The sequence below is a fragment of the Staurois parvus genome, unplaced genomic scaffold, assembly GCF_062004578.1.
Source record: "Staurois parvus isolate SC_StPar_1 unplaced genomic scaffold, SC_StPar_1.0 ptg000682l, whole genome shotgun sequence".
Classification (NCBI taxonomy): domain Eukaryota; kingdom Metazoa; phylum Chordata; class Amphibia; order Anura; family Ranidae; genus Staurois; species Staurois parvus.
This window is the reverse complement of record NW_028318478.1, coordinates 4,866,677-4,883,422: the sequence shown is the minus strand read 5'-3', so window position 1 is coordinate 4,883,422 and position 16,746 is coordinate 4,866,677. Positions and strand designations below refer to the sequence as shown.

General features: G+C 38.9%; 1 protein-coding gene across 3 annotated transcripts in view; it reads right to left on the bottom strand.

Annotated features, from left to right (window-relative positions):
- Positions 1 to 16,746, bottom strand: part of SHF (Src homology 2 domain containing F) — a 324,986-nt gene that overhangs the window by 306,638 nt on the left and 1,602 nt on the right. The window lies entirely within an intron of this gene.

The following is a 16,746-nucleotide window of genomic DNA, read 5'->3' as shown; positions in this document are numbered from 1 at the left end:
CTTCAAGGAACTGGAATTAGGTATCACCACTTCTAGCCTTAACTTAAAGCAGAACTACACTGCATATGAGCACCAAAAACACTATTTACCGTATTTTTCGCCATATAAGACGCTCCGGAATATAAGACGCACCGGAATATAAGACGCACCCAATTTTAAAGGAGGAAAATCTAGAAAAAAAAGATTCTGAACCCAATACATATAGTAATTCATCCCATATAGTAATTCATCCCCCATAGTAATTCATCCCCCCTATAGTAATTCATCCCCCCTATAGTAATTCATCCCCCCATAGTAATTCATCCCCCCATAGTAATTCATCCCCCCTATAGTAATTCATCCCTCATATAGTAATTCATCCCCCCTATAGTAATTCATTCCCCATATTGTGTCAATTCACTTACCTTTGCTCCGCGCGTTCCTCTCGCCGTGTTCCCGCGCCGTTCCGGTCTTCAGGGCTGATCCACGAGCAGAGGGGGTGATGACGTCAGCACGCACCGCTGGGTGTACTAAGATGGCCGACCGCTCCAGAGATAGGCCAAAGCCGCGGCCTTTCCTACGGCCGTGGCCGCGACTGACGGATTCTCTCTTTATTCGTCGTATAAGACGCACCAACTTTTCCCCCCCGAGTTTTGGGGAAGAAAAAGTGCGTCTTATATGGCGAAAAATACGGTAACCACTTCCTTTCCGGCCCATGTACATAAACGGCCAGATGGAAGCAGTGCCGAAGCGGGTCACCGTTTCCTATCGATTTACTAATGCTAGCAGCAAAAGTATTAAAAAAAAATTCCAGTGTTGATTGGGAGAGCGAAGTTCCGCTTTAACTAGAGTTCTAGTTTATATAGACAAAACACTGCATCTTCAGCACAACCATTTTTTATACTGTAGGTACTAAAAAATTATTTCAATTTGAGGATTTATGATTATGAACCACATTTTGCTGTTGTTCCACAGTACAAGTATGTTTAGCAACCTGATCAGAATTTAATATGACCAACAAAATAGCCACAATATCATGACAAGAGTTTACTGTGAAAACTACACATTCAGTTGGTGGTGGAAGGTCAAATTTTGGAATTGGATTCCCATGTGTGTACGACTAAAGGAAAAAAAGGTTCATCTGCATGAGAGAGTGTCCCCTTAATGAGCATCAGGGCAAATGTGTAGCCAATAATCAAAAGAATAAACTATCTTTTCCAAAGATCAGGTCAGGTGGATGTCAGACACCTGGGCACCCTCAAAACCAGAGTTGCTTTATAGTACAACCAGTGACCAAATCTGAATGTTTGCTCCCGCAAAGTTGGCAACATTACAGGTAATCCAAAGTTTCAGGGTCCCCTAGATGCTCTGCTACACATCAAGGCAGGCACCTAAAAAAAAGGAGCCTATACTTTGGGTAGGTCACAGTAATGAGCATGTAAATCAAAACATTTTTCAGAAAATTAAAAAGATAAATTCCTGCTTGTACAATCACTGCTTTATGACCCCCAGATAAGTAACCTTTGACTCCAATGATCTTTTTGTTTCCTTTAAGGGGGGCATTTTTCCAACCAATGTAAGGAGCATTCTTTTCATTGATCACAAGTATAATGGGGCCTTCTACTAGCCACCAGTGTAAGGGAGCATTTCATTGACCGCCAAGGTAACAGAGCTCTATTCTGACCACTAATGCAACGGCATACTTTACAGACCAATGTCAGGGGGAACTTTGCAACTGACCAATGTAAGCAGACATTTCTCCACTGATTAACAATGTGAGGAAACACTAGTTTTATGGTCTGTTTCTTTTCTAGCCATTAGGATTATATTTTTTTTATTTCATTATTATTACTAATAAATGGTTTGTTGTATAGAGCAGCCCTGTGTCTCAAATATGCTAAAAATACCATGTTACAGGATTAGCGGTGATCTGAGTGTGAGGTATGACAAAAGATGCAGCCTGCAGTATTTGTATCAGGAGGAGAACAGAAACAAATGTTGCTCACTTGCTCATTCCAAGTTTAATGTATCAAACAGAAATGGATCACATTGTACAGACAATCCTCTTCTTCATAGTGGCGGTGCAGGCCAAATGGAAAAGCGCATTAATTTGTGTTAGAAAGCTACCATTGCCAACATACTGTAGGATACTAAAAGAAAGTGAATGTCAGGACAAACAAAGCTGAACAAGGATAGCATAAACCAAGTGTGACCAATCTGTATCAAGAGAAGAACAGAAACGCATGTGCTCACTTGCTCATTCTGAATTTAATGTGACCTTGTTGGTTGTTAGTCTCCTTAGGTCACACTACAAATTATTGGAGCTCCCTTTAGCTGCAGCCTAGTAACAGCATTACTGGGAGGTTTATTCGTTTACTTGGTACAACCACATTGCTTGTTTATTTACCCTAATTTCCCAACTTAATATTCATGATATGGTGCCGTAAACTACAGTGTTACAAATTATCAGGAGATTGCCTGAGACCCGAAAAGTATTTCAAAGGTTCCTCTGTGCTAAAAAGACAGAAAGAGTACTCTTAAGGAATCCTAAGCAAAACAGAACATGGAGAAAGGCTGTTTCACAAAAACAGGAGTTAAAGTGTTACTAAACCCAGGACCCTGCATTCACTATATCTAGTCTCCCACAGTACACACAACATGGAGGTGCAGTTATTTTAGTAAAAATAAACTGCTAAATATCTTTTCTTATCAGCAGTCAGAGCAGTCTTGTGACTTCAGCAGAGCACTGGTTAAAGCTTGTAAAAAGGAGTTTTCTTTCTGCTCTAGGAGGATGTAGAACCCCTGACCTCTGTCTGGACAGTGCTAATTGACCCTGTGCTGATTACATGCACTCTCCCAAGAAAAAAAAAAAAACTCCTCTAGCAATACACACTAAACTGAGCATGTGCAGAAGGGCTATGGGTTCAGTCTGTCTTATCTGGACATTTGAAAAAGAGGAGGGGCAGAGAAGTCAGGATCAAAACACCCTTTTTACACAATGCAGTGGATTAACCCCTTAGGTTCTACAGTGAGTATAACAAGCATACTTTACCGCATGTACAGACTGATTTTACTGTTGTGGCCTTAGTAACACTTTAACAAAGTCCCTTTATATTAAAAGAGGAGTTTATACTAGTTATTCATATATTCTGACTGTTGGCTTAACAGTTTGAACCTTCTGCCGAAAATACCACCAACAATTTGAGGTAGTGAACGAGGCAGCAGGGCACAATCATGCAAACAATTAAATACATTTCTGGAAAAAATGCAACAAAAAATTGGGTTTCTGCAACTAGTACTAGAAATTGCTCAACAGACACACAGTGAGCGCCAAGCTGTTCAGGTGATATCTGTAAACCTAAAATACCATAATTTCTGTCAAAAGCGTGTTTTTTCACATTTTATTAACGAGGTGATAAAATCTAATCTCATGGTATCTTGTTGCAAGTTTTATTTTACCACAGGATGCCATGCATAGCAATAGGTTTATATTTACCTGGAGGACATTTTTCGTTGGACCACAATACAAAATCAGTTTTCACATTTAACAATGAAACCCTGGATTTCCCCAAGGAGAGACCGATGGTAAGATTTCCTCTTGATCTTCAACAGCTGAACAAAATGCAGGCTGTTTGGTTCCCTTTATTAGGCATTTATGTAATTCCTATTGCATCCTGCTCACTCTAAAGTTTCTTAAAATGTTGATGTTCTTTTATTGAAGGATTTGTACATAAGCTGCAATTACTTCTGGTGGGTTTTATACGAGTTTCTGTTGTCACACTACAATTAGTTACACAGAATTTCTGTTTTTTTATCTTCTGGTTACCAACTTAAAGTATGGGTTCAACTTTACAATAAAAACTCACCAGCCCTCCACCCATTCAAAGCTACCCCCACCCACCCAAATGCCTACTTATTTATTATAGGTGTTTATATAGTGCCGACCATTCAAATAGCACTTTACATATACAGTATATTGTACGTTCACACCGGTTCCTGCCCACAAGGACGACATGAGTTTTCCTAGCATTGGCTACAAGAGATGACTGTCATCTCAAGTCTATGGGTTGCTTAAACTTCAGAGAACAATTTCACTGATTAAGACTGTTGCTGCACATTAATGTGCTTTATGTTGTGATTTAGGGTGCAAAATATAATAGAAGTCTATGGCAAAGTGCAGCTAACCTGCAGGAAAGCCATAGGTGCACTGCACCTCCAGTGTGGGTAAACCACAGTGCATCAGTGTGAAAGCAGTCTTATAGGGTGTAAATGGTGAATGCTTGTGAGCTATTATGAAATGAGGTGTTCAATATGTGACTTTAGATGTCCTTATTTCTCACGTGAGGTTCGCTGGCACTTGCACTGACTCATATGCTAGTGTATATATAATATTTTCAAAATAGATAGTGCCGCGCTCCCATGTACCAATATGTATATCTTATACTTTCAAAGTGCTAATGAATAGCTTTCAAGATACTGCATGTATCAAACAATTATTACTAGTGACTCAAAACATCATTGTGAATATTAATCTTCATGCAAGTGACATTAATAACTGATAATCCTAAGGTGATAGTGCCTATTAAAGTACAGTGATATACAAATCAGAAATACTCCTCTATTCTACTGTGATCCTTATATTTATATTGTGCAAACACATATATATTATGTGCACGTGCTTATGATATATTCAATAAAAAAAAAAAAAAAAAAAAAAAAAAAAAAGTCTTTCAAAATAAATGTGCAGGTGGATTCTTGGTTCCCTCTCGCCGAGTGCTTAATGGTCTCCCTATGTGCTCACCTCTATATTTGCCTGAATAAATCCAGGCAAATACACTTTTTATCCTTCCAGGATAGATGGGATGGAATGATGCTCTTGAATTATCTCAGAAGGTGGATGTGGATTTATATTTGTTCTCCTGTAGCTGCTCATGAGTGGGTATACTGACCATCTCTCTGAGGATCTCCCAATTCCCCTCCTGGGGCTGTTTCCTTTTCCAGTCCTCCTTATATCAGCTCAAAGGGTGTTGTTCAATTGAGAAAGGAAGACAAACAGACCATAGTGTCTTATCCTTGTGCAAAAAGGGGGTTTATTGCTGCCAGTTGCACAGTAGTATACAATTGTAGTCCAGCATAAATGTGCTCTGCCTCTGTTCCTGCAGTGCTGTCTACCTGTGTCTGTATTCAGATCACCGAGCCTCTCCAGTGCAATGTCGTGACGTCAGAGCCCCTCCCCTACGCGTATCGTCACAGGGTCACGTGACTTCATCAGGGGGAATGATTAGATGCCACGACTATGCTAATACTCCTATTTATATCTCTCGGCCGCCTTTTTACTGGAGCCCAATGGGCGCGGCCATTTTCCCAGTGATTTTCTTAAACTCTATGTATGGTGAGTGTTTACACCTGTGTGTCTACTCAAATTATAACGTGATATCTGTCTGCCAGACATTGCTAACTGGGTCAGCTGTGATCTGTCTCTTGCTCTGCAGTTTCTAAACAGTGGCTGTTGGCTATACATTATATTGCTGAAAGTATACCTATTAGGCTAAATTAAAACCATGTTTTATTAATAATACAATATTAAAAATATAAAATTCAAAATTATAAATTTAACCAATAAAATAAAATAAAAAAAAATATAGGGGTATAGTGATACAATCAAGGATTTATTATGAATCAGTAATGGCAGATATGCTTAATGACAGAGACACATATGAAGTGCTTATCAGTAATCCTATTAAGGAATATAAGAAACAGCTTATCAAACTAGTCACAAAAGGGAAAAAGAAAGGAGTTATTAATGAGAAAGAACATCAATATCTAATACCATCAGTATGTAGGCTACCTATCATGTATTCAGTTCCGAAAATTCACAAAGACAACACCAACCCGCCAGGTAGGCCCATCATTAATGGAATAGATTCACTCACAGCGAGGTTAGGTGAATATGTAGATTATCATCTACAACCATTGGTCACTAAAACTACAGCATATCTAAGGGATACAAAACATGTGATACAAGAAATGAAGGATACACTGACAGATAAAAACACGCTTTTAAGTACAGCAGATGTAGCAGCACTGTATACTAACATAGACCATCAGGGGGCTATAGAAGCAGCTATATGGGCACTTAATAAATATGGAAATAACACCACCAGACACAACAGATTCATCATAAGGTGTATAAAGTTCTGCCTTACTCATAATTATTTTTGGTATGGTAATACATACTATTCACAAAGGAAAGGAGTTGCTATGGGCGCTAAATTCGCCCCTAGCATCGCTAATCTTTATATGGCAAAATGGGAAGATGAATCAGTGTTCAAAAATAAGAACCCAGGAATAAAAATATACAAAAGGTATATTGATGACCTCTTGGTGATATGGAGTGGAGAAAAGGTAGAACTTGAGAAATTTTATAACGATTTAAATATGAATGAAGCCAATATAAAACTGAGCTATGACATACATGAAACTTCTATTAATTTTTTAGACATTCAAATCTACAAAGAGGGATTACAATTGTATACCAAGAATCATTTCAAATCTGTTGATAGAAACTCATATATCCCCATAGATAGCTGCCATCATAAAGCGTGGCTAAGCAATATCCCTAGAGGCCAATTTATTAGATTAAAAAGGAACTGTACAAACATGAAAGACTATGTAGAACAAAGTGGAATAATATCAGAAAGATTTATTGATAAAGGATATAAGAAAGAAATAATACAAAAAGAAAGGGAGCAAATAGGCCTTATGGACCGTAATGTATTAATAGCAGACAAACATAAAGAGAATACTGAAAAGGAGGAATTGGCGGTAGTGTTGAGTTATAATACCCAGTATAAATCAATACAAAACATAATAAAGAAACATTGGAAGATCTTAGCATTAGATAAGCACCTGAAAAATAATATTCCCACAATACCTAGGTTTATATATACAAAAGCTCCAAATATTAGGGACAAAGTGGTGAAGAGTATAATAGCACCACCTGTTAAACATCAACAAATTAGTTTTTTTCAAGGAAAAGGGTTTTATACCTGTGGTAGATGCTATAGTTGCATCAGACTGAAAAATAACCCCAGGAGAAGATTTACATTTCAGAACCCCCTAAATGAAAAGGAATACACCATCCAGCAATTTATATCATGTGATACAAGAGGGGTTATCTATGCCCTCAAATGCCCATGTAATCTCATCTACATTGGACGCACGAAAAGGATGTTAAGGGAAAGAATAAAAGAACATGTATATAATATAAACAGAGGATACAAGTATCACCACTTATCGCAGCATTTCAAAAAATACCACAATAAAGATGCAAGAAAATTAGAGTTCTGGGGTGTAGAAAAACATGTACAACACTGGAGGGGAGATAACCTGATAAGGGAAATTAGCAAGAAAGAATCGAAGTGGATCTATGAAATGGGCTGTCTGGCTCCCAATGGGTTAAATAAGGAGTTTGACCTTACATGCTTTATTAGTAACAAATAAGTATAGAAATAGTTCCCAATCTAACTTTGAGGCGTTGAATATATATAGATTGGGGATTGAAGTAATGTATCTGACATGAATTTAGGAATATGTGGAGTGAGTTTAGGGTAGAATTAGAGAATTTATGACTAGCACAAAACGCATGTAAGTTATATCAAGTATCATATCCTCAAGTAATACCTTCTTAAATACAAAACCAAAACCCAGATGTAAAGAAAGATGTAAGTTAAATAATATCTCAAAATTGAAGGAATTAGATAATTAATGACAAATAGGTTACTTGAGAAGTAACATACATGCGTTTTCTATTATTTATTTTTTATTTTTTTATTATCTTTTATTATTTGATTTTTAAAAAAAATATTTTTTTATTTTATTTTATTGGTTAAATTTATAATTTTGAATTTTATATTTTTAATATTGTATTATTAATAAAACATGGTTTTAATTTAGCCTAATAGGTATACTTTCAGCAATATAATGTATAGCCAACAGCCACTGTTTAGAAACTGCAGAGCAAGAGACAGATCACAGCTGACCCAGTTAGCAATGTCTGGCAGACAGATATCACGTTATAATTTGAGTAGACACACAGGTGTAAACACTCACCATACATAGAGTTTAAGAAAATCACTGGGAAAATGGCCGCGCCCATTGGGCTCCAGTAAAAAGGCGGCCGAGAGATATAAATAGGAGTATTAGCATAGTCGTGGCATCTAATCATTCCCCCTGATGAAGTCACGTGACCCTGTGACGATACGCGTAGGGGAGGGGCTCTGACGTCACGACATTGCACTGGAGAGGCTCGGTGATCTGAATACAGACACAGGTAGACAGCACTGCAGGAACAGAGGCAGAGCACATTTATGCTGGACTACAATTGTATACTACTGTGCAACTGGCAGCAATAAACCCCCTTTTTGCACAAGGATAAGACACTATGGTCTGTTTGTCTTCCTTTCTCAATTGAACAACACCCTTTGAGCTGATATAAGGAGGACTGGAAAAGGAAACAGCCCCAGGAGGGGAATTGGGAGATCCTCAGAGAGATGGTCAGTATACCCACTCATGAGCAGCTACAGGAGAACAAATATAAATCCACATCCACCTTCTGAGATAATTCAAGAGCATCATTCCATCCCATCTATCCTGGAAGGATAAAAAGTGTATTTGCCTGGATTTATTCAGGCAAATATAGAGGTGAGCACATAGGGAGACCATTAAGCACTCGGCGAGAGGGAACCAAGAATCCACCTGCACATTTATTTTGAAAGACTTTTTTTTTTTTTTTTTTTTTTTTTTTTATTGAATATATCATAAGCACGTGCACATAATATATATGTGTTTGCACAATATAAATATAAGGATCACAGTAGAATAGAGGAGTATTTCTGATTTGTATATCACTGTACTTTAATAGGCACTATCACCTTAGGATTATCAGTTATTAATGTCACTTGCATGAAGATTAATATTCACAATGATGTTTTGAGTCACTAGTAATAATTGTTTGATACATGCAGTATCTTGAAAGCTATTCATTAGCACTTTGAAAGTATAAGATATACATATTGGTACATGGGAGCGCGGCACTATCTATTTTGAAAGTCTTATAGGGTGCTCAGAACAGTAAGGGCTTGTTTACATTTGCTTTTTGGGGGGCGATAAAGCCCCATAGTTGAGATGTGTTTTTATCACACTACCAACCACTGATGTAGCATAAGGATGTGCAACGGCGGCCATGCCCCATGTTCCAGGGGGCCCATGTGGCCTCTATGTCACATTTTATTTTACACTTGGACAGGAGGGGTGGCATATACTGGAACCGATCCTCTCCATTTTCCTCCTGAAACTGCTGAAAGCCAGATTCTCCTTCTCTCCCTCTGACGGCTGTAGGAGGAAAATGTTGAATATGCTGTTCAAAATTAAATATGCAAAATTCTGAACCATTTAATTTCATTGTGGCCGATGACCAGTTATCAAATCACTTAAGTGGCCCTCACTCTTCAAAAGGTTGAGCATCCCTGCTTTAAAGCATTGGGGTGCCAATTGAAAATCTTATATCAAAGTATAATGCATGTTGCCACACATTACAAAACACATACAGTGGATATAAAAAGTCTACACACCCCTGTTAAAATGTCAGGTTTTTGTGATGTAAAAAAAATGAGACAGAAATAATTTCAGAACTTTTTCCACCTTTAAATGTGACCTATAACCTGTCACATGTACCACACAGCCAGTACTTGCCAGATATTCCTGCAGCTCCTTTAAATGTTGTTGTAGGCCTCTTGGCAGCCTCCCAGACCAGTTTTCTTCTCGTCTTTTCATCAATTTTGGAGGGACGTCCAGTTTTTGGTAATGTCACTTTTGCAAAAGATTTTCTCTGCTTGATGATGACTGTCTTCACTGTGTTGCATGGTATACCTAATGCCTTGGAAATTCTTTTGTACCTGTCAGGGTCCCGTCCACGGCAGATGTTCTGGAAGATCTGGCATTTCTGCCAATACTCTACATGGCCACAGTCTGGTGCCAGACGGCCTTTATAAGGAGGCTCATCACTTCCTCTAGTTGCTGGATGATCTCTAGCTCCCCGTGCCCTGTTCCTGTGATTCTGGCCTGTGATTTCCTGTTACTGACTCTGCTTGCTCCTGGACCCGTCTACTCTGATTTACCCCTGATCTGACCTCGGCTTGGCTTACGGATACTCTCTCTCTCGCTCCTCTGTGTATGACCTTGGCTATCCCATCTGACTACATCCGCTCTGATTCCCACCTGGTACCTGACCTTGGCTTGAATTGACTACCCACTAAACATCCAAATCCTGGAAGGGCTTGCATACCATGCACAGGCGCCTCCTGTCTGCAGACCTATCTCCGTGCACCACCAACCAGCACTCCTACAGGCGACCTGTGCAACTTTGGGCCTGACTCCCGCTGTCCCACTCTCAGGGGAGTCCGGAACTTAGCTGCAAGGGAAGCCCTCTCTCCATTGGCCTCCATCACCACGTACGTGATAGTACCCTTCCTCTGACTGATACCTTTTAACAATGAGATCTCTGATGCTTTGGAAGCTCTCCGAGGACCATGGCTTTTTGCTGTAGGATGCAACTAAGAAAATGTAAGGAAAGACCTACTAGACCAGCTGAACTTTATTTGGGGTGAATCAGAGGCACTTTAAATGATGCCAGGTGTGTACTGACTCCTATTTAACATGATTTTGAATGTGATTGCTTAATTCTGAACACAGCTACATCCCCACTTATAAGAGGCTGTGCGCACTTATGTAACCACATTTTAGTTTTTTAGGTTTACTTCTCCCCTAAAAGATTTGTTTGTTTTCAATTGAGATGTACAGTATATAGGTCACATTAAAGGTTGAAAAAGTTCTGAAATTATTTATCTTTGTCTCATTTATGTACATCACAGAAACCTGATATTTTGACAGGGGGTGTAGACTTTTTATATTCACTTTAGGTGTGAATAGCGATTAGTGACAAGTACACTAAGATAAGTGATATTTACTCTAATTCCTTATGCCCCCGTACCTTAGGAGCCATTCAGAGTGCAGCTTCACATTGAAGCACTCCACCAAAATAACTACATTTAACAATAATAATTATGCTACCAAAATGAATGCCTCCAGCATTGCTCCTGAGTCTTCTTGCTAGAGGCCACAATTATTACAATTGTAGACTCTCCCCCTCTCCTTGGTTTCAAAAACTATAGTATGTCATTTCCTTTAATTAAAACATGCATATTTCCAGTCTTGGTGAAGCAGGAAACAAAGGCTTCATGGACATTGTAAGCTCAAAAATGTAATTTCCCCTACGGGAGTTTTTAGCATCACAAATGCAGAAAAAAGCCGCATTTTAGCAGGAAAGTTCACGCATCTGGCGTTAATGCATTCTATTGGCTAGAATTCTGGCCATTGGAATGCATTAGTGTGGGAATGTGCCTAGCATTAATGCACGTTTTTGCACTTTTTTTATGCTCTAAGGCTCCTCTCCAGAAAACACAAGTCTGGGGTTTTTTTCTGCCTAAAAACTCCCCTGCCACTAAACTCCTTAAAAGACCTATATAGTGTGTATGGACACATAGGCCAACATGGAGGAAAATTTACAGACCAAAAAAAAAAAAAAAAAAAAAAAAAAAAAGCTCAAAAACACCTGTAGGAGCAACGTTAATGAGGCTTTAAAGTGCACAGGCTGCTAATGCGGCAGAAAAGAGAATAATCGAGAAGATAAGACACTATCTTAGTTTGACTCTTTTGCGCCTCCTTGGCAGCAGAGTTTGTCCTGTCACCTCTCCTGCTTTTCTCTTCTTCCTTCCTAATCGGTGTCATTCCTGTTGCTTTCTCCAACTTCATCAGCAGTAAGTCTTAAAGCTGTCAGCTGATCAACCTCTAGTGGCTCTGATGTTAGGCACAGCGCCAAGAACAGAGAGCAACTGACCATGTGCACAGAAGGGTGAGACAGTGGGGGCCATTTTCTAAACCTGGAGAGTGCAAAATCAGGTGCCACTCTGCATAGAAACTAATCAGCTTCCACTGATCAAGCTGAAGTTAGAAGCTGATTGGCTAACATGCACAGCTGCACCAGTTTTAGTAAATCTTCCCCTGTGTATTACTAATTTTTAAACAGTATATAGTTCTAATGTTTTGCATAGCTATACCATTAAAGAGGGGCCTGAAGTGATCTAGCAGGCCTTAATTTTCTGAATAAAGTTTCACTTTAAATGTTAGAGGCAGCTTTACAAAATGCTGGCACCACTGTGCCCTGGTTGTCTACTTCAGTGTTTCTCAACCTTTTTTCAGTCAAGGCACCCTTTAAAATTATGGACAGTTTTGAGGCACTCCAATTTAAAATGGGGTGTCTCAAGACTGTCCATAATTTCAAAAAGGGCACTCCACTCTAAAATATGAATAACTATTCTAATAGTTTTATCTAACGCAGCAACATCCAAACATGTAGGACACCCAACAGAGGGGATTTATTATTCCAAAGCAAATACACTTTTGCAAACTGGTACTAAGCAGTATTCCAGTGTTCCTCTTTTCCTTCAGTTTTTCTCCTATCACTGAGATAATGTAACCCCAGCACTGATGGAGAGGGGCAGGGGAGGGTCAAACTAGGATGCTGTGCAGGCAGCTGACATCCCATCATCTGATGATGTCATTGGTTGTCAGGACGCAGGCGGCTAGAATGGCGTAATGGTGCACAATGAAAACCTGTGTCTTTGTGTAACGAAAAGGCAGGTTTGTTCCACCTGCTGGCTTGTATACACGTTTTGGGCCATTTTTAGACATTTTACCAAGGCATCCCTGAAAAAACCTCAAGGCACCCTGGTTGAGAAAGTTTGGTCTACTTAAATGCAAAGCTTCAAATCACCCAGAGAAGAAAAAAAATGTCTTCATGCTAGCAGCACATAAGAATATGATGTTTCAGCTATGATGTGTTTGATGGACAATATTTGGATAGTGTGGGGGTCTCATTAGAAAAACAAATGAATAGTAAGCAGCAAAGATCTGCATATGTATAGACAGTTCACAATATATATATTTATTATATACACAAACACTAATACACCTTGTTCAAGGCTTCTTTTTTCCCCATTTAGGCATGTCTGTAGTACGCCAGGCTCCCTGGTACAAATCTGCAAATAAAATTGATATGAAAGTTCAGCAGTCATCGGACTGGCTGCCTGCTTACCTCCACTGCAATGCCTACAGCCCCAGATGGGCATCTGCAATAACAGGAAAAAAAAAAACCCACACACACACACTTTCTGAAGAGCATCAGCAATATGGAGATTGCAGTGCTGATTTTATGACTGCTGCAATATTTTGGACACAACCTAAAGCACTCATTGGCTGATTTTACATGTTCCCTGGAGTTGTTCTTTAACTCTAGAGAGAAATAATTCAGGGCAGCCACAGACTGATGTTCTTTGTTTGCAAGGACACAGTCAGCAATAGCCACCGCTTTTCAGAGCTGCAGACTCACATGACGTAACAAATAATTTTTAGAAAGATTACAAATGCTATCGATGTAATGACACACACCAGGGATTGAACTTGAAGTACAGTGTTTTGATTGCCACTTTCCTGTTCTAAGTACTTGATATGATGAAGCAGTTAGTGACAGTAATAAAAATCAAGAAAATCATTATAAACCAGTCACCTGGGGACACTCACATTCAAGGAGATTAACCATTTGTAGAAAATGGCAAATGCAGCAACTCTCACCGCAGCGCAAGGTGCAGAATGCAGCAACACCTTCTGGCACCATTATCATTACCATGGGACTCTTATGTCATGCCCCTTAAAATCCTACACCTAAATCTGTGATTTAACTTCAAATCACCTTTAATGGAGCATTTTGTTGCAAAAAAAAGAAAAAAAAATATGATAACAATTGTATCGATCGATGTGACAATGTATAATAAAATATATACAAATCTCGCATTCCTTTTCTCTGTTACTCACAAACCATTGGCAAAAAAATACTTAAATACACTCCACACAGTCTTCCGCTCCAGTATGGCCACTGACCACCTATGGGATATTCATCTTCATGTTTTACAAGAAGAAAGTTTAATAAAAACAAAGAGTCTTTTGGCTAAATTCTAATTCCTAATCTGTGCAAAAATCTGCTTTAATTATAAACTTCTGCATTCAGAAAACATATGTTTTATGGTTCTAAGCAATTTTCTAGCAAAAAAAGAAAATGCAGATTTTTACATGTATGTGGAAATGTCAGAATTGGGCCATTAGGAAAACGGTTCATTAATTCTAAACCCACTAAAATAGATTTAAAATTCTTAGGATACTTTAAATTAATATATTACTTTTCTATCTACAAATTGTTTTTCTTACACTGACCTTTCATTTTTAAATTTTCAAGATAGCTTTGTATTTTGCACCATGTTTACATTAGCACGACATAGGATAATAAGAAAAATACAGTCTATTAACAATGTGTAATGAGGGAATCAAATGCACTTTGAAAAAAAAACATACTACTGCTAATAACCACCATCCATTTACAGCATAAGACTGAGGATAATACACTATATCCTGGTGTTTTCTAGCTGACACATGAATGTCATCATTCTCACATGGCCCCCCCCAGAGAGAGAGATTTTCACCTACTCCAATAAGTCACACATTTTATCCCCCTCCTGTACGGATCACACCACAAGCCCACCACCCCCTCCACACACATCATTTGCTACACTGTAATGTCTCAGGGGCAACATCTCCAATGATATCACAGCATCTGATAACACCCATCATCAGCACCACATGCAAATGAAGTCATTCTAGTAGAGAAGTACACCATTTCATACCAGATGAATGATAAAACAATGCCTAGAACAAACAGTAAAACTAAACTGACAAAGCCTTTTATTTCCCAATCTTCTGAAATGGACTTCAATCGGTGTCACATGAATGACATGAGCCATAATATACGAATATCACAATGACACAATACAAATCTAAATCAGCCTCTCTCAACCTTTTTAACAAAGGAAAACCTTTGAAGAACCTTTCTGATCTAAGAGAACCGCTGCTAATAACTACTATACCTACAGCTCACTGTACATTAATGTGATGATCAGTGAAAAAAATGCTAGTTTACATTTGTGGTCAGTAGAAAGAACCCCCCTCCCCTTACAGATAGCTAAAATAGCAATGAAGTCAAAAGGTTTGTTATCTGAAGGTCAGAAATTGCTCAAGGAACCCCAACAACCTCTGAAGGAGGTGTTTTGGTTGTGAAAGGGTACTCTAGGGGTTCCTTGGCACACTTGACAGAGAAGGGTTAATCTAAAGTGTCTCAGTGGGTAACAAAGAAAATGCAGACACCAAGACCTAATGTATCATGATGAAAATCTGTTATGCAAATGTAGCATAATAGATTTGCATCACCTCCCCACTTATCTGTCAAGGGCAGAAATTGCCCACTGCTCAAGAAACCTCTAGAGGAACCAGTTGCGAAAGGCTGTTCTAAATCATCTTTTTCTACAACTCCATAACATACTGAAAAAACCAATGAAGGCAGCTTTGAAAATGTAGCTGGCAACGAAAGGGTTGAATCGTGTTCATCACCTTTCATCAATAGTCCACCTCCTCCAATAATGCCTACTGTGCTGGATTTTATATTAATGAATGCTAGCCTAGTATGGAGCACTCGTGTTTACTACAATCCATTCACGTGTCTGTCCTTTTAACAAACATCAGCTCTTCGCTTCCTATTCTACTACAGAAGGCTTTAAGAGCAGACTCTCTCGTCCAGGATTCCTCCAGAGGTGGCTAGGGGGTTCCTTGAGCAACTGAGCAAAGGTGGTCTGATCACCTGCCAGATGGAACCTGCATAGTTACAGCACTAACCTCACTTGGCTGAGCCAAGGTGTTCTCTCTCTCACCACCCAAAGTACAGCTGGTCATATACAAGAATTTTGTTTGAAAATGTTTGTTTTCTGACTATTTGTTCAATTTTCCAATTATTAGTGGAGTCAAATTGACTATCGTTTTGACCACAGAAATAAGAAAATTTGGAGAGGTTTGGAATTTGTTTCTAGAACTAATTTCTAACAGTGTATGTGGTTTTCATTTGAGAAATTCCATCCATTATAAAATCAAGTATTAAAAGCAAACTACATTTTGAAGTCCTTTTGACCGACATTCGCCAAGTCTCTGTTGACATTGTTGAATGTACTGAAGAGATTTTACGTAGCAACGTCTACTCGATAATCTACCTGTAAATGGGCAGCTTAATGAGGAACCAAAGGCTAAACCTTTTAAAGTACGAGGGATTTACCACCTGTCAGTTTTTTCAGTGTCCCATTGGGGAGATTTATCCTTGCTTCCTGTCCTGTAGCCAACATAGGAAGTGTGAAGAAATCTGCAGTGGAAGAATTCCCCTCTCTTACTGTAGAAAACTGAGATTTTAGATTTTATTTAACTCTAAGGTTAAGTTCACACTGAAGTGGTGAGAGTTCCTGCTAGGAGCCCCTGTGGTATGTTTGAGCTGTGGTTCGGCTTGGAAAGCGTTGTGGTTTTAATGCGATTTTCATGCAGCTGAAATTTTAGATTAATACCCTAGGGGGTATTCGTCACTCTCTCTCTCGCTCTCTGCCCCAGCTCAGTAACACAGGGTAGAGTCGGCAAAAACACACTGGACTCGCATGTGATGTGAACGGATAAGTAATTCACACAACTCTATGGACCTCAAAATCAGATTGTACTACTCCAAAAACGCAC